The 20,096-nt window shown below is 34.9% G+C and overlaps 1 pseudogene; it reads right to left on the bottom strand.

Moving 5' to 3' along the window:
- Positions 1 to 19,425: 19,425 nt before the first annotated feature.
- On the bottom strand, positions 19,426 to 19,630 carry LOC144297760 (U2 spliceosomal RNA; annotated as a pseudogene).
- Between the last annotated feature and the right edge of the window lie 466 nt (positions 19,631 to 20,096).

Genomic DNA, 20,096 nt, shown 5'->3' with positions numbered 1-20,096 from the left:
TAACTTTCTCAGCCTTTTTTTTTTTTTTTAAACAGTTTCCTTTTTTTTTTTAACTTTATTTATTTATTTATGATAGTCACAGAGAGAGAGAGAGAGAGAGAGAGAGGCAGAGACACAGGCAGAGGGAGAAGCAGGCTCCATGCACCGGGAGCCCGACGTGGGATTCGATTCCGGGTCTCCAGGATCGCGCCCTGGGCCAAAGGCAGGCGCCAAACCGCTGCGCCACCCAGGGATCCCTCTCAGCCTTTTTTATTTCAACTTTTGCTCTCCTCCCTTTAATCCTCCAGGCCCCATTTTCCTGTTCCTGCTTTACTTTCTTTTCATAGCATTTTTACCACCTGGAAACATGTATTAACTTATTTATCTGTTTATTGCCTGTCTCTTCAATAGAAAATAAGCTCCTCTGGGGCTAAGGCTTTATTTTGGTCACTGCTCTAACCTGTGCCTGGGAAATAGAACACAATAAATATTTGTTGGAAGAATGAAGAAATCAAAGGCTTCTCTTGGGCTTTATTAATGTAATCGATTTATGAAATTCTTTTGTTGTTGTTGCCTCAAGTGGTTCCTTCTAGAATTATACTTAAATAGAGAATAATAGATCAAATTAGAGATTAATTGGGGAGCAGAATCATTATGTTATTTAACGCTAAGCAGAAATCTGGGAATCAAGAAATAAATCTTGGGAGACTAATTGAGGACATTTCTTATAAGCTCTCAATATACTTTTTCTCATTACAGAGAACTAAGACCTCAAACCCGGGAAAAGCAACACATTCACATTTGTATTTCCATCAGACAACTTTCTTAAATCATAGCGTCAATTCTATTTATGACTAAAACACAGCTCCCTCATATGCCACCTATGTATGCCAACTACCATGGGTAAGTTGGCACAATTAAGAATCAGTCTACCTGCCATTTCCAGAGTAGCTAAGGAATACATAGCTAGGGATCCCTGGGTGGCGCAGCGGTTTAGCGCCTGCCTTTGGCCCAGGGCGCGATCCTGGAGACCCGGGATCAAATCCCACGTCAGGCTCCCGGTGCATAGAGCCTGCTTCTCCCTCCGCCTGTGTCTCTGCCTCTCTCTCTGTGTGACTATCATAAATAAATAAAAAAATTAAAAAAAAAAAGTACCTCAGAAGAGGACCACATTAAAAAAAAAGGAATACATAGCTATTTTCCTCATTTTAGTAATGTGACTATCAACTTATGTTCTCAAGTCATTAAAGACTGTCAGAGAAAAACAAATCATGAATACTACCTCCCACATGGTACAATTGGGATGTTACCAAGCAAGCAGAGAATAGAAGTCATGTATCTGAGAACATGGTACCTTACCAGTTGCAACCTATACTGTCAGAATCAGCTCATGATTTTTGTAAGGTGACTGTATTTCCCCGGGAGGATTGTGAATTCAAAATTGCATAAGCATCCATATATTTGTATGCCATGCTCAAAACTCCTCTTCCATGCACATATGTAAAACAAAATATCTAATAGTTGCAGTTAGGCCAAATATTCAGGAATTCTGGAAGAGATAAGGGTCAGAATGGTCAGGAGACAATGGACCAGCTTTCTGACCTTCTTTCTCACATTAAGGGACAGTTCTAAGAGAGCCTGAGAGCCCAGCTGGAAAGAAAGACCATCAGAATTAAAATTGCTCTTGAAAAGAGTTATGTCTGCTAAAGTGAATATAACAAACATTTAATTGGTTTAAGGCACCAGACTAGGTCTCCTAAGAATTATTTTTGAGATCCTAGATGGTATTGAAGTAGAATTCTGTCTCCACATGGAGTGTTGGTGCCAGAATCTTTATACAAATGAACTGCTTTTTATTCTTTCCATTGCCTTTTCCCTCTTCCAAATAACACCAACATATATACTTAATTCAGAAAAGCATGCTTAGGTTTAAAGTTCTTATTAAAGCTCAGAAAAAATTGCTAGTATGTAATTCCGAGGTTCATAATTTCCCTTTAAATAAGCTATAGGTTAATGTGTAAAAACCCCTGTGGATTTCCCCCCTTTGTTTAAATAATATCCTGTAATTCAAGCCAATATACTTTACAATAGCATGTTAAAGGCAAATAGGAAAGCAGTTTAGCTCTAAATTAAGGTTTCTCCATCAGCATTTCTACTCACTCTGGATATTTTCTGATACAAAGCTTTGGTCTTTCCTTTCATGATGTTATTCTGCAGTAGTAAAGCAAGTAACCACAGCTTCATAATGCTAAGCACTCCAGTGGGAAACACAAACAGAGTGCATAAACCAAAGTATTCATTTCATGAGGTTTTATTAAAAGGCTTCACCTCTAAATTGAGCTGTCATACACTGTTGGGAAACTTTTTACCACAGTTTATTTTAACTATGTAAAACATTAAAGGAATGGAATTTCTTCAGCTTTTCATATAATGGGCATGACCTCTCTTACTACAAGCAATCTATACTGCATTTAATCAAATTGGCTGGAGAGTAAAATCGGGCCATATGTTTTCCCACTTTCCCCAATTCTCAGAAATGACCCCAACCTCGTTAACATGCTGTAGATTTTCACGTATACCCAGCAAGTTCTTTGGCATTCTGACAGAATATGCGGCATGATTAAAAGATATCCTTCAGATGAGAAGGACATTGGGTAATTTATAAATCATTCATTTGTGACACAGCTTTATACAGCGTTTCAAGGAATTGCATTAACTGCTTTTGCAGTTTCCTCAAATGTTACTTTCAGTTGGCAGTGTCATAGGTCATTACCGATTTTTTCCTTATGTAAGCAATACCAACTTTCTATTAAAAATACTAATTTCCACCCCAGTACAGTGTCTTTTGAAGTAGCGTATATATTTAAAAAAATCAAGTTGCTTTGAAATATTAAAGGAATATATTTAACTGAAGGGTTTTCAGACAGGTTGTTTTTCTGTATTCCTGATGACAGAAAGATTTTAGCCTACAAAGTCAATAGTAAATTTTATTAAAGTCATTATTTTCCTGTTACAGGCCTCGTGCTTTAAATAAACTACAGCTGACAATGCTGTCTTACATACTGTCATACTGTAAAATGTCCCCTCTTTATTACCGCAGGGACAACTCATTTAGAACTTTGAAAGTGTTTTCACGTTGGAGCTGCTCATTTGCAGAGCTGGCCTATGGCTGTGTTTAAAGAATGTGGTTGATACTTCTCTTTTCTTCTAAATATTCTAGGGAAAAATATAAACTTGCCAACACAACATTTTTTAGATAAAGATTAATGTCCCTTCTCCATAGATAAAATATATCTCAATCTTTCCATATTAGTGTGCTCTGACTACTTATGACATTATTTTTCCTGTTAGCCCACTGTGTATATAAGAAAGAGCAAAGCACTTGATATGTAGATGACATGTTTTGTTTCGGGAATTTTGAATTTCCCTCAAATTGCATTCTTTAATGAATAACCTACTTCCTCTTGATCAACATAATCTTGATTATAGGGATGTATAATTGCCGGAAATTGAATAATCATCCAGAAAACATTTTATGAAAGCCAGAAGGAATATGTTTATAATTTTGGAACCAGGGTGTATCATTCCAAGTTGTTCTTATTTAATTCCTTGTATAATACACATTTTGTCCTACCATCCTTTACCATATATTGCATCACTTTTAATGAATTTTTATTCTCTTCTCCACATGCACACAAACCCCTATCTAAGATTCTACTATGAAAAAGAGAACAAAAAAAAAATCAGAGGAAAAATTAAAAACAACAACAACTTGCCTTTACATGGTATGTCGATGCAATCAATACCACTAAATCTACATGTATTTCCCGACCTCTTTTCCTGTTTAAAGGTATTTCTACAAAGTACATCTATACTGTCCAGGACTATTGAAATAAGATGAAACTTTACCCCAAAGTCTTCAAACTCATAGTCAGAATTGCTAGAGTCTCCTTTCTTCCCTTTGGAGAAAAGAGCAGAGCAGAAGAGGCCAGATGTATAGTTAACTCTCTGCAGGGATATGGTTGGTCCTCTCCTCTGCCCTCCAAATCTGGCATCCTTTCATTTTAGCTAATGCTGCACTCAGACTCACAGGAAAAATGAGAAGATGTGTGTAAACCCTTGTCCTAGACTAATAAAGACTTGATCAATGGCAAGTCTTTGATTTCAAACCCAGTTCTCTCCTGTTCGATCTTTAGACAGTAGTCTTTGCTGCTTGTCTGTGCCTACATTCAGATCTTGCTGGTATCTATTTCTGTGGCCCTTTAGATCAGGTAAAATAGAATAAAACCATAAATTATTCTCCCTTTGAAAGATAAAATAATTCACTTCGATAATATACTGTAAATAAGTAGCTAATAAATATCATCCCTATAAAAGGAGAAATATTTTTTAATTAACAAACATTTACAATTTTTTCTTGGTTTATTTCTTCGGTATTTATACTGTGATAAAGCTATATTTAGATATTTTGTTTTTAAATCACCCTCACTCCTCACTACACACACACACACACACACACACCCAGAAACACTCACACATTCCACATACAGACATACATATTCAACACAACCCATGACCTAGTAAATAACTATGACAACCTTGAATTTTCCCTATGTCCCTTCTACATAGCTTAGATTTCCAGCTAAACCACAATCACTGGAGTTCCTTATACCACATGGTGTGAACCTAGATGGTATCAAAATGCCTGATTTGTGATGTGTGTGTTACTGTTCACTTGAAAGTACTTTTACTACCTTTTCTTATCAATGGAAAACTTTCAAGGTATTTAAAAGTGATGCCTTTAAACATTCTGGCTGCAATAAAGCAAAAATGGCAGGTGGCTATATGAAAGAGGTAGAATACATTTAAAGAAATCACTCATAGGGAAAAGGTGTAACATTGCTTAGAGTCTATTTATATACTTTCTACTGGGAAGAATGTGTTTTGGGGTGATGTGGGATTCTTTCCATTTGCCCAGTGAGAACATTAGCTGTTTTATAGAGCAAAGCTGTTATTTTTAAGAAAGATGGAAAAATGAAGCATTAGAAAATCTGCCTAGCAATAAGAACTGAGTTCAGCAATGATAAATAAAGAGGCCAGAAGACTAAACTCAAAACCACAAATTACTTAAATAGAAAAGATTAAACTGCTTTACCATTAGGCAACTTTTTTGAGGACCAGAGGAGAAGGGACCTAATGTTTATGAAGCAAGATTTCTGACTAACTAGGGAAAAGGAGAAAAACAGATTGTACTTGCTACCCTGAGCAGGTTATCTAATGTGACTAATGCACACTTGTTAAAGGCATAGGGAGATGATGCTTTGACAGGAGGGAAAAAAAACAAGGTAACTATTCTTAATATAAAGTCATTGAGACAAGTCTCTGAAACCTGTTTCAGTGAGAAGTTAGGTTTGAATAAAACTGATAATACAAAAACAAATAATACAATTTGCTTCCCTTTTCAATCTGGGCAATTTCCATTTTGCTTCCTTTATGGAAGGTAACTAAAGCTGTCTCCCTTTTCCCATCACTCTTGGCATTTAGTACAATAATTGGCAATTGGGGACCTCTAAAGGATCATGTGTTATCAAGGTAAAACTTTTAAATTATATGTATTACCAAAACTTGCCATTTCTATTTCTAAAAATAGAAAGTATTTATATTTAAAACTGTAGTCTTAAGTGCCATGTAAGTGTGGCAGTTGAATTGATAAATAATTTAGAAAAATTATTGATTTTCACCATGGAAGCTAATTTTGTGTATATAGACAGTAGACCTTATACTGGAAAATGCTTGACCCACTGTCACTGTGTCACAGATTCTTAGAACTTTAGAACTGGAAGAGAAGCCGTCCCATAATACCTATGAATAATCAAGACCATACTGGAAGAAGGATTTCCCTCAGTGCTTGGCCCATCATCAAAGGAATAGATGGGAAAAGGTTTTTGACATAACTGAATTGAATCACATGGGTGTCCAAAATTGTAGGAATTAATTCATTTTTCTGTATGATTGTTGTTTCAACCTAAGTACATCCTAAAAGTGAGGAAGTATATGTGGCCCGAGAGACAGGAGAGGGAGAATGAAATTCCTCTAATGTTTTAAAGCAAAAATAATACTGAAAACTGATGTTTGAGAGTGAAGTTAATCTTTCTCACTCAGCCATCATGTGTCTGCAATGAATTCTGAGAACCTTGAAAATTCTACATTTGAAACTTGGGCATTCAAATTTTTATTTTGGTATATTTGTCAAGGTGGGTGGATAGAACATAGGGTATTCATGTGTATTTATGAGTTTGCTAGGTTTAAATAAAACTTTTATTCTTTAGATAAATAGTATGTGAATTTCACAAATGTTAGGGGATAAGCTAGTAAATAGATTAGAAACCCTAGAAACTCTTTTTCTAACTTGTTAGCATACAAACTTCCCTCTGAATAATTTTGGACATGATAGATGCACTTTAAAATTTCATTTTGAGGGATGCCTGTGTGGTTTAGTTGGTTAAGCCTCTGACTTAATTTTGGCTCAGGTCATGATCTGAGTGTCATGGGATCCAGCCTCTTGTCAGTCTCTGTGCTCAACGCAGGGTCTGCTTGAGATTCTCTCTCTTCCTCTCCCACTGCCTCTCACCTCACTTATGCACACTCTCTCTAAAATAAATAAATTAATAAAATTTAAAATTTTGTTTTGAAATCAAGATAGAGGAGGCCAAGGAAAAAAAACTCCCAAAAGGATTAGAAGGAATATTAACTCATGCTCACAAAGTATTGAGAACTGTATGAGATGAAAAATAAAATGGAATTAACAGCAGATTGAAAATTGTATAAAAAAACAGTGAGCTGGAAGATATAGCAGTAGAAATTTTCTATAATAAAACAAAAGAGAAACTATAATTTAAGCTATATCATCAGTGAGCTGAGTGGCAACTTCAATAGCCTATTGTATATGTAACTGAGGTCCAAGAAGAAACAAGAAAAAAAAACCCTGAATAATCAATAATTTTCCAAATTTGAGTAAATCTATAAGTGTAAAGATATAAGAACCTCAATGAATCTCAAGACAGGAAATATAAAGAGAAATATGCACAAAAAATCAAAATCAAATATCTCAAAACTAGTAATAGAGATAAAATCTTAAAAGAATCCAGAGGAAAAGGATATGTTATATATATGAAAAGCAAAGTTCAAGGAAGAAGTGTCTCATCAGAAATAATGCACAGAAAAAGGTGGAAAACCATGTTTGAAATACTCAAGATCAGTTTTAAAGTACAAAAAAACAAACAAAAACACAAAAAATCAAGGCCCCAAATCCTGTCAACTGAGAATTCTAGACCCACTAGACATATTTTTAAAATAAACACAAAATAAAGACTTTTGTAGATATAATAATAGCAGAAAGAATGTATCACCAGCAGGCCCACAATTTATGAATTGTCAAAGTCTTTCAGACAGAAGGAAAAAGCAGAAACTATTTGGAAAATATCTATCTGATAAAGAACTTGTAGCTAGACTATAGACAGAATATAGGCAGAACTCTGACAACTCCATAATAAGACTATAAATAACACCAAAATTTAGAGAAAAAATTGAATGGTAACCTTACCAAAGGTGATATATGGATAATAAACAAGCATATGAAATGATGCTCAAAATAATTACTTATTAGAAAGATAGAAATTAAACCCATTATGAGATATCATTATTCATATGCATTAAAATGGCTAACATTAAAAAGACTGACCATACTAAGGGTTGGTGAGACTGTGAAGACACTGGAATTCTCAAACAGTACTGGTAGGAATATAAATTGGTACAATGACTGTAGAAACCAGTTTGACATTTTGCTAAAGAGTTTAATGTATCACCCATATGATCCAATCATTCAACTCCTAGATTTTTGCTGAAGAGAAACCAAAACTTATATCCAGTCATATACTTGTACATTGAGGTTCATAGCATCTTTATCTATATAGTACCCAACTGGGAAACAAGTGAAATACTCATCAATAGGTAAATGGACAAACAACTTGTGATATATCCATTCAATGAAATTTATTCAACAATAAAAAGGAATAAACATATGCAACATGGATAAATCTCAAAATAATTACACTGAGTGAAATAAGCCAAACAAAAACTATTATCTATTGTTTGATTCCATTTGTAAAAATTCAAAGTGAAAACTAACCTATCATGGCCAAAAACATACATATCGTTGCATGGGGATGGGAAAGACTGGGAGGGAGTGATTATAAAGGGACACGAGGAATGGTAGATATGTCCTTTTTAAAAAAATTTTGATGATAGTTTTTTAAGTATGCATATCTGTCAAAACTTACACAATTAAACACTTTAGTTTATTGTATGTCGATTACATCTCTGTTGACTTGTTTAAAACTCATTCAGTTGTATTTATCACTCACTCTTTTTTGTTTATTTTTAGATAACTGGAAAGTCAGAATTTTGTATGCTTATTTCTGGAGTTCTTCCTTAGGATGCCTTGCCTTTCCAAGCTCATCAGAATAATGCAAAGAGAGTTTATGTAGGGAATCACCAGGAACTCTCACTTTTTTCTTTATGAGTTTCTCTTTATGTGTTTATGTCATTAATACTTTAGCTATTGGGATAAGCATTTTATTTCCACACTTTTATTCAATTTTCTTCTCCTTTTCTTTTTTTTCTTGACTGTAATTCTCTACATAGTTTTCTTCTCCAATTTTCCATATAGTATATAGTCAACAATATGTCTAAAATAGCCAAAAATACACCTAAAATTTAGGATTCTTTGCTCACCTTACTTTTTTTGGCCTAGATGTCAGGTCAACAAAAACAAGGTTTGGATTTTATAAAAAAAATTCACAAGAGAACAGAAAAAATATTTATTTGTGAAAAGGGAGGACAAATATAAGATTGCAAATACAACATTACTATATCACATAGAAAATAGTTTAGCATATAGAGATTTCCAGATACATAATTTATATTTTATATAAATTTATATCTTTTTACTGTTCTCATTGTTCACTTCTAGTAACTCCTCTAAATGAAAGGGTTATTGCTAGTCATTATTAGTATTAGCTCTTCCCTTCAAGAAATTTTGGCACCTTTTCCTGTTCTATATTAGCATCTGCTATGACTTTCATTTCTGTTCAGGTGGCTTCTAAATCATTTGGTGCTCTCACCTTGGGAACTCACCTCTGCTTCTCTTTCTTTCTATTTCAAATATACATATTTTGTTTTTAATCTGTCAGCTGCAATTATTAAATTTTTGGTAGTGTACAATTATGGGCATACCTAAATCCATTGTTCTTATAGGTTCTTCCCAACTCATGCTATATTTCCTATTTCTCTTGGGGATCTTCAAAGATGTATGCAAAGGAGTCTCCCAATTTGAATGGAGCAGGAGGATGGTTAAAAATCAAAATCAAAATGTGATTTTTTATTTTTATATAAGGAAACCTTAAACACTTTTGTATATAGCTATCATAAGTCATCTTCCCAGGAAAAATATTAAGAAATATTTTGCTTTTACTGATTGGTTAAATGCACCAAAGGAGGCAAAATGGTTTATAAATGTAGAAAGGTTTTTATTTTGTTAGTGTTTAATGTGATATATGGTACCCTAGCGAATACTGAAAAATCTAGTGAATTCTCTACTTTACCTGCACCCTGTTGATGAAAGCTATAAATCTGATGAGAAATCATCCAATGCAACTTAGCTCACATTTAGTTTGATATAATAACATAGAAAGTTGCATCTACAGATCTTTAGCATTTTAGAAGTGGGCATATGATTGGCAATTGGTTATTTCAAATCTCAAGTAATAAAATTGAGTAAGGATGTCACTAATGAGTTTATCTAAAAATAATCACTAAGTGAGAAACATATGCAGGAACCACACATGCCTATAGTAATTTCTTCCTATTTATTATCCAGAAATTTTCATCATTGTCTAAGTATCATCCCAGAGTTATGCCAAGCAAACTAGTAATTCTGATTTGGGAATTGATTAAATCCTGCAAGTAACAATTCCCAAATTCTATTCATAGAAAGTTTCTTTTGAGCTGCCTTTGTATTTGTATGCTGTTATTCTCATACCAACATTCTTCACCAGTTCTCCTGGATTCTGGGTTTATGACAAATGCAAGTGAAAAAATATCTCAATGTCAAGAAAATTATGTAACAATGATCTCAAAAGGCACTAAATATAAATAAAGTGATTAGTAGTTTACTCAATAACAAAGTCGCCCTTAATAAGCCAGTATAAATGGTGGAGATTATTAAGATATCACCTTAACAAATATGATGCTAACTCTCAAAGTCTAGTGAGGCACAGATTTTGAGTTTATCTTCGTCAAAATTTAGGTGGTAATTACTACCTTCAAAACGTTGGAATGCATCACTGATAACTAATATATTTTATAAAGCTACTAGGTTAACTACATTCTTTAGATTTATTTATTTATTTGAGAGAGAGAGAGCACATGAGACAGTGCACATGCATGGGGGGTGGAGAGGAGGGGTAGAGGGAGACACAGAGGAAGAGAAGCAGATTCCCCACTAGTGCTCAGGAGCTGGACAGGGGCTGGATCACCCAACTCTGAGATGATGGCCTCAGCTGAAATCAAGAATCTGATACTTAACCTATTGAGCCATGCAGAAGCCCCTTAACTAATGTTTTTGAAGGCCTTAGATTAAAATTTCTTCTATCTTTGCATACATTTAAAATTCAGTTTTAGTATTGTCTGCTACTTTTATAGCTCTTCCATAGTATTCCCTTCTACTCCTCCTCCCCCATCCTCCCCATTAAAAAAAAAAAAAAAGATTTCATTTATTTATTTTTTCATGAGAGACACACAGAGAGAGGCAGAGACATAGGCAGAAGGAAGAAGCAGGCTCTCTGTGGAGAGTTCACTGCAGGACTCTATCCCAGGACCCCAGGATCATGCCCCAAGCTGAAGGCAGACACTCAATCACTGAGCCACTCAGACATCCCTCACCTCCCCATTTTGACCTCATATACCTGAACACTTAAAATTTTAAACTGAGTACTTTAATGTAACACATATAGACCAGAAAAAGGTCAATGTAAGCTTCTGTCACTGCAAAATCATCACTTATAGAATTAGAAGTAAAGATGTCATACATTGGTTAAATTCTATAATAATTAATTCTATTAAGGCACTTAAATTTTGTGGTATTTCTCTCTAAGAGATTAATTATGGCATTACTTTAAATACTATTGTGGAAGGATATTTTGATTAGCTAAGGCAGCTTCACTTTCCAACTCTTTTGTCAATATAGAGGTAGGGATAGTTAATATATTTTTTCTCAGCCTTCCTTACAAGACATAGTAACCGTGCCACACATTTTAAGATAATGAAACATAAACAGAGATATGTTTGCTTATTTCCTAATAAATGGAATAGATCTTATTGCTTCATACTCTCTTTCCTTCTTCCCACCTTGATTTGAACGTGCTGAATGGAGCTGCAGCAAACATCTTGTCAATATGAGGCTAGGCAGCAAGATGTGCATAAAAGATCAATGTGCTAAGGATAGTAAAACAGGAAGACATGAAGATCCTGGGTAATTGATGGCATCATTGAGCAGTTGCACCTCTACTTATTCTTTTTTTTCTTTTTTAGATTGTATTTATTTACTTTACAGAGAGAGTGAGAGTACAAGCAGGGAGCCACAGGCAGAGGGAGAGGAAGAGGCAACTTTCCCGCTAAGTGGAGAGCCTGATGCCGGGCTCTATCCCAGAACCCTGGGATCAGGACCTGAGCTGAAGGCAGATGCTTAACCAACTGAGCCACCTAGGTGCCCTAACCTCAATTTATTCTTCTAGACTTCTTGCAATGTAAGATAAACATCATTATTACTAAAGCCTTTCTTGTTTGGCTCTTCCAATACTTCAGGCAAAAATATTTCTTATCAATACCATCATTTAAACATTTTAAGTAAAAAAATAAATAAATAAAAGCTACACTTTCTATGAAATTTCAATTCACAAACTTTCTTTCACTTGAACAAAGCTATACCTTAGAGAAAACATAACTATTCAACAAAAGATATGATGAGTAGTCATGCATGGTTATTTTAACATATTTCATAGAATGATTTATTAGTCAGGCCTATACTTGTTTTATTTGTGCTTAGCTTTGAGGTGTATTATATTTGATACGTGAAAAAGTAGGGAGTTATTTAAAGTGTTAGTTCGAAGGGGACATTATTATAAAGAAAAAATAAACAATTTTAAGGGGATCCCTGGGTGGCGCAACGGTTTGGCGCCTGCCTTTGGCCCAGGGCGTGATCCTGGAGTCCCGGGATCGAATCCCACATCGGGCTCCCAGTGCATGGGGCCTGCTTCTCCCTCTGCCTGTGTCTCTGTGCCTCTCTCTCTCTCTCTGTCACTATCATAAATAAATAAAAATTAAAAAAAATTAGTGAGAAGGTAACAAATATTGTACAAGGTTATAGAATAATCAATTTAATAGTTATTACTCCAAAGAACAAATAGTGAATTGTGAAAAAATGGATAAAAAAAAAAAAAAGACTAGTTAAATGAAAAAAAAAAAAAAAATCTTGGGTGTGTGACCAGGAGTTTAGCATCAATGCTGGTCACCTATCAAATGCAATTCAATTCATGGATAAGTTTTGGAATTGGCTTGAAAATGTGGAGAAAATATTGCTTCTGGAAATTTGTTACAAGTGAAGGTTGATTCACAAATTCAAAGCTCATGTGAAAGTTAACTATATCAAAACATGGCAGATCTTGTATTTGCAAAATGATTTACTTCAACCTTTAAGTGATAAAATAGTGGATGTGCATTATTTACTCTTATCCTACTTCATGAAACTCATTATTGGGATAACAGGAACTCTAGTTGCCATCTTGGGCCATTAGGATAAAAGGATACCCTAGGAATGATCATAATGTAAACTTGCAAATTTTAGTACTACTAATCTAATTCTATTCTGTCTCTGTCTTTGTCTGTCTCTCTTTGAACTTAAAATAAGGAACAGTGAAGTCTTTATTTTTTAAATGCCCAGAGAGGAGGTCACTCTAGCTGCATCTTAACTCTGATATGTCTGGACCAATCTTAGGTGTGATGGACTTAGCCTCAAAAATTACCTAATTACTGCTATTGTAGTATTTGGTAGAATCCCCACTAACTGAAGATTGACTGATATCTCCCACTAATGTCTGCTGATCAAAGAGTAAACAGCTATAAATGTTTGCTATTAGTGAAAGCAGATTAAGAAGTGAAGTGAATATGAGAATAACTTCACACACATTAAAGGAGGTGTAAGGGTAGTAACATGATCTGAGTTATGTCAACTACTTATGGGCATATTTCAAACTATTATAAATGTGTGTGAAAATCCTAAACATTATATAATTGTTCAGTAAATCCTGTTTGCACAACCATCTTGAGGTGGCTGAGGGGGTGGAAAGGAAGCAATTGAACATCTTCAGTTCGATATCTGTGGTAAAATCCTAGTCAATAAACTTTATTCTTACTTCTCTTGACATCTGCTGTTACAATTCAGGTTTTAAATTAGGGAATGTATTCTTAGTTATTTCAGAATCCCTGGAGTGGTATTCTCAGCATCCCCTCTCAAATCACATGTGTTTACCTTGCTAGAAGTATATAAGATTTACTCGTCTCTATAATTCTCTATCCTTAAGAACTTCAATTCCTCTATGAACTGTAACTCACTTATGTTGATGATAAATAGGAAATGAGGAAAGAATGGAATCAAGATAAAACTGATAAAGCAAATAGCCGAGTAGATAAGACTTTTAGAAAGTACAGCCTTGGGATAAAGACTGCCAGGGGAGAGGACACCCATATAGTCCTGTATCATTTAGGTGGGGAAACTGAGATGTCTAAGAGAGCTTGATGGAATGTGTTTAGTCCTGAAGTCGCTCAACTAGGACAATTAGCTTGTGTTCTAGAAGAGGGAGAGAGAGAGCTGAGAACTCTGACACAGGGAGTCTGTTTCTAGGACTATAAAGGAAACAGGAAGCATGGACTTCAAATTCTAAAATTAGAAACATTAAATATTAGTGAAGACAAAAATGATAAAATATCTGTTGTTATAAATGTTCCCCACAACAAAATTGAAATTTTACGAGTATATTGTTGAAATCGAAATAGAATAGAACTTAAAATGAATGTGATCATCAAAGGAAAGCAAATTGAAATTGATTAAACAGTATTCATTAACATTAATTTAAGAAATATAAATTGGTATTTGGCAATTGGTAGGCCCTTTGCTTCGTGTGTTTTATTTACTGTGCTATTTAATGAATATAAACTTTTATTTATATTTTAAAGATTTATAGACTTTCATTAGGATATCTGAGATCTTTCATCTCCTAATTGGATTTTTCCCATAGGGTATATAGCTCTTCATTCGCAAATTCTCCAGCTCTTGTGGTCAAGAAAGAACTGATACTGCCAACCCAGAAGCATCATATATTCCTACATGAAATACATTCATGTTAAAAATTAAGTGCTGACATACATTCATATACAGAGACACATGCACAATTTTTGTATTATTTCTTGCTCCAATGTTTTCTTCAGTTAGTTCAGAAAGAGGAAAAGATGAACATGCCAAAGCTGACCTGTATATGATACTTCCAAGAGAAGCTTTTAAAGTATGTTTCCTTTAATAGCAAAAACTATTCTGCTTAAGTCTTCTAAGATCATTCTACTTAGGCTAGAACCTGTTTGCTTAATCAGTAGATAAAGTCTTAAGTGGCCTTAAAAAAAAAAAAAAAGCCAGATTTTGTTTTGGTGGGGAGGAGGGGTAAAAGAAGACAGAGCTTAATTAACCAGACTGACAGGCTCCATAGATCTCTCAAGTGTTTAAATTAAGGATTGCAAGTTCTTGAAACTTGACAAGCCAGGCAGGATTGTCACCGCTGCTGTCTGAAGCAGAGGTAAGTACAGATTAGGTTTGTCCTATCTCTATCATAAGCATTTTGCTAGGATCTAAAAACTTCACACTGTGAAAAGACTTGAAGGTTTTATTACCAGAAAATTAAAGCAATAATTGAATTCTCAAAATTTTCAAATAATGATTGTTCATTTGCAATAAATATTTCTCACTGGACAGAATAGCAACATTACTGTATTAAATGTTTACATATATACACACAGATAGATCCTTTTATTAAAGAGAAATAGTTATTTGTACGGCACACAGGCTCTCAGGTTGAGTGTATTCACATCAAACGGATTGATGTGCATTGAATCACTGGATGTAGTGCTTAGGGGCTAGTGAATGTTATTAGCTCCCACCCACCTGGTCAGAGATTTCCTGTGGAATGAGATGTATCCTTTCAGTTATTTATTTTCTCTGTGCGCATATATTCACAAATATAAATATATACATATGCTTGGAGCATGTTCCACTACATTCGACATCTGGCAAGTCTCCATTATGAGACTTCTGATGCTTCCAATGAGTAATAAAATGGAATTACAAGAAGGGGGTGAAGATGGGGAGTAAATAATGCAAATTATGGCCCAGGAGCCTTTTTCTTTGAATTTAGGTAAGTTTCAAGTTATATATTCTGTAAAACATCAAATTCTGATCTTTAACCAACTTCTGTTTATATGCTGATTTCTGGAAGATCAAAGGCATTTGGATATTAGAAATACACCTTTCAGATATTTGTGTGTTGATACCTCCTTGCAGAGAAAGCTTTTCTCATGCTTACATAAAACAATGGCCCAACCACATTAAATATTTTGAGTTGTTTGCAAAATGGGCACATACTTTATTCTTAAAAAGAAAAAAAAAGAGCATTTTCTAGAGGAAAAAATGTTTTGGCTCTCTCTGTCACCTGGCTGAAGAATAAAAAAAAAAAAAAAAGAAAAGGAAGAGGGAAAAAAAAGTTACTGTGTGCAGTTAATATCGAACAGCAGCCATCTCCAGATGATCCCTGCTGCATCCAATTTCTGCCAAAATGCTTTCTGTTAAACCTCCATCAAACAGACACACGGCGCACAAAAGAAAACCTCATCACCAAGGGAAACTAATCCACCGGTGCGCAATGTAAGCCTGTCAACTTTTTATTATAAGAAGTCATCACTCATTTCAGTGAAGATTAAAAGTATGACTAAATTGAGAAAATCCTCTTAGCCATTTGGAATTTTAATAGAGGAGAAAAGGGGGTGAGTAAAATTTAGACTCTGTGTGTGTGTGTGCATGTGTGTGTGTATATATGTGAGGTTGGGTGCATATATATAAATATGCACACAATATCTACATGCCTATGTGTGCATGCACATACTTATCAACATTTGTATATACACATCATTTGGATGAATGTTGTAATTACGTACATAACTTTAGCCCCCTCAAAAGGAAAAGCTACCAAAATTCATACATAAACATGTAGCCTTGTAGTAGGTTTTCTCAGTTACCACAGACAAACAGTTTCTGATTCAGAGGAACTTAAGAGATAAGAATGGAAAATGAGTCCTCACAGCTTTAATTACATCGCCACTGGCAACAAGGTGTTACAGTGGCAGAATGACAATTGCTTTTACTCAGAATATAGATTCAGGGTCAATATGCTATTTCATCCTAGTACACCAGAGCAGATGAGCACCATGTTGTTTCTATATTGGCCTTGCAATACTTGATTCCTGCAGGAAAAGTTAGTCTGATGTGCAATTAGAATTACAGGAGATACATGCATCCGTAGTTAACTGGAGCTAGGTTTTTGTAGTTTATATTGAATGCAGTGTGTTTCATTTAAGCTGTCATTGAAAGTGTGGGTAATCTTTTACATTTAAAGACCATAATCATTTTGCCTTTCCAAAGATTTTACCTGTGTTAAAGCACAAGTATTTCTCCAGTCCCAAGTTTGAAAATGATCAGCTGTCATCCCTGAAGTCCTAAGTTGCCTTTTTAAAATTCACACAGAGAACTTTAAGTTCCTATAACTCCTCCCATGCCTTGGTGAATTCTTTCCTCCTCTGTTCCCAGCACAGTAATAAGGTTACACAAGTTACACATTTGGTTATTACCTCCATGTAAGTCCACATGATCACTGGAGAACAAACAAGTCTCATCACTTTCCAAGAAGGAAAACTGCAACTGTATCTTACCTTTATGCAGTTACACAGGCACCAACTGGAGTGAAGTGAGTTGAAATTCTTTCTGCAAATCACTAAAGACCATGTACGACCAGGAAACCTGCCTCTTAGAGCATAGCAGAGCAGTGATGCTGACACCTTAGGGAGAGGATGGGGAACCCGTCAGCAATTTCAGCGTCTTCTGGTCTTTTGATTAAAGTCTTCCCACCCCTAACCCCACGCCCAAACTAACTAAACCCTTTTGCTATTCAAGTAGTGGTAGACAACCACTGAACTGTTTCTGCTTCGAGAGCCTACTTTACTTTCCATAACCTTCCCTTCTATCCAATGAAAAGCAACTGTGGCCTTTTACTAAGTAAATGAGCAAATATTTTCCCAGTGTTCACCAGGTTAGATCCCCATTTAATTAAACTGGCTCATTATGTCCCTATCTGATTAGCAGAGTAGAATCAATTATTCAATGCACAAACATGGCTGCAGGAGCTAGAGGTATATACAGAGCTGTTCATTTAATTCCAAGGACACTAATTAGGTACAAAGCAAGCAATAACTTTAACAATTGCAGGCACAAGCATACATGCAGTACAGGACAAGGGGAAAAAAAAAAACAGGCCTTCATTTTCTTAATAAGCTGGATTCTCTTCCCCCTAACAGGGTCAAGAAAAAACAGAAAGCGAGAGAGGATGAAATGTAGATCAAGAAAGCTAAGCATCCAGGAAATAACCCTTGGGATTTGCATATGTAATGGTGTGCTGCTACTTTTGTACTTTATAATCAAACAGTAGGCAATTATCCAAATTATTGACAGCAGATTTCTCATTTCAACTGCAAATTAAGGCCATTAATAAAGCTTTCTAATGCAAAAGTGACTAATTAACTAATGGAATGGAACTCTGAAGCTGTGATATCAAAACCAGTCCACCACATATTGTGGAAACACAGGGGAACTAATTAGTTTAATTATCAAAACAGCTAATTAAAATTACACAGTTGCCTAATTAGTTCTTTGCGTTTTTTCTCTGGTTTAATTGACAGGATGGAGTTAAATAGGTAACCGGTCTCAAAGAGGGAAAGGGAAAAAACCAGGAATAGCTTCTGCTGAATATTTTAGCTGATGTTATCTCATTCATGTGGCAGACCAGTAACAGGAAAATAAATGACTCTCATCCTTTTGGTAAGCAACTCCAAATTTTCCAGACATAAATCTGCCCTCAGAGTAAGCTATCTAAAAAGATTTTCATGAAGTTAAAGGGCTGGGACGTCTTGATGCCTCCAAAAGGTCAGGGCGAACACATATTTTGGAGGAGGACAGCATGTGGTTTTTCTTCAGGAAGTTAATTTTTCACTTAGTTTAATTTATACTGTACTGTATGTGTGGTTCCCTAATCACTGCCAAGGGACATGTAAAAACGGCTTAGATAGCAGAGTTGCTTCTTAGCCCCAGTGCTGAAAGGTAGTGAGGGCTGGTGGTAGTGGAGACTGAATCTAAGATGAAAAACAGGTGCCCCTCCATGAGGTCTGAGGACTTTCATAAGCTAATTACTTGATTCTGAGAAATAATAATAACAACAATAACAATAATAGTCTTATTCACGGGCTCTCAAGGACCTTTCTCCCACACTGCAGAGGGAAAGTTAAATCAGGATTTCCATATCATTTCAGCACTTTTGGTGCTGGTCAGCACCCACAAATCCAAAACCTGGGTTGCTATGGTCCTAGAACTATTAGAATCATGGAACTTTTTTCTTTTCTTTTTTTTTTTTTTAACTAGAAAAGAGCTACGGAAACCATAGTTTCTTCTCCTGTGTATAAACGAATTGAATAAAAATGTGTCCTGCTTCTTGATGTCTTCAGGGGATATATATCAGTTACTGGCCATGTGTGGAAAGTATTTCAACGCGATATTTTAAAATAAAGTATTGCTGTTAGCTTTCTCAACGAAGAAGAGCAAATGAACAAATAAAGTGACCACTGTTTTTTGTTAATGACTTTTGTGAGGCTTTTATTATTCAATATAGGGGCCATGCTTTCCATCTTATAAATAGATTTTTGTAACTGTTTTCTGCCCCCATGACAGCTTTGTATCTAATATCATCAAAATTTGGAAGGGGGGCAGTTTGGCTTTAAAAATGAGGTATAGTTAAGTGAGAGGGTCTTCCTGTTCCTGCTTTCATCTTTGATTTTTTCCATTTGTTTATTATTATTAATTTTTCATCTCAGATTGTTTGTGAGAACTAAAGACAAACTAAATATGAAAGTGATAGAACAATGAGTGCTCAATAACTAAAACTTATATACTTAAAATAGTATACTATATTTTATTTATACAAAATAATAAGTGTAGCATATATAAATTATATAACGTAAAATAAAACGAATATTCATAAATCCACTGTATAGCTTAAGAGATAAAATATGACAGATTCCTTTGAAGTTAGCCATATTCCACTTGGATCCCATCCTCCTGCTTCACCCCAGCCAGTTACTACACTTGATCTTAGCCAAAAGGCTGAGAAGCAATCACCCCAGCCAGTTACTACACTTGGTTACTACACTTGGTTACTATTCTTAGCTAAAAGGCTGAGAAATGATCACCCCAGCCAGTTAAACACTATCCAGAGTTTTCCATTTGTCATTCTTTTAGCACATGTAAGTACCATTAAAATATATTATTTAATTTTCCTTAATTATATAAACATATCATAAACAGTGATTGGAGGCTTGCCTTTATTATCTAACATAACTTTCCAAGGACTCATCTACATTGCTGCATTATCAATTGAATGCATTTACTTTCCCATTGTATTATATTCCTGTGTATGAATAAACTATTTGGTTGATCACTTGGAAAGTGATCTGGCATTATTCTAAAGCTGAACGTGCACATATCCTAAAACCCAGCAATTTCACTTCTGAGAGAACATTTTTGTACATATATATTAAAAATATAAAAACATATTTTTAATAAAATACTTATGAGTTTTATT

This window comes from Canis aureus, chromosome 25 (genome assembly GCF_053574225.1).
Source record: "Canis aureus isolate CA01 chromosome 25, VMU_Caureus_v.1.0, whole genome shotgun sequence".
NCBI classification, from domain to species: Eukaryota; Metazoa; Chordata; class Mammalia; order Carnivora; family Canidae; genus Canis; species Canis aureus.
This window is presented reverse-complemented; position numbering and strand designations above follow the sequence as displayed.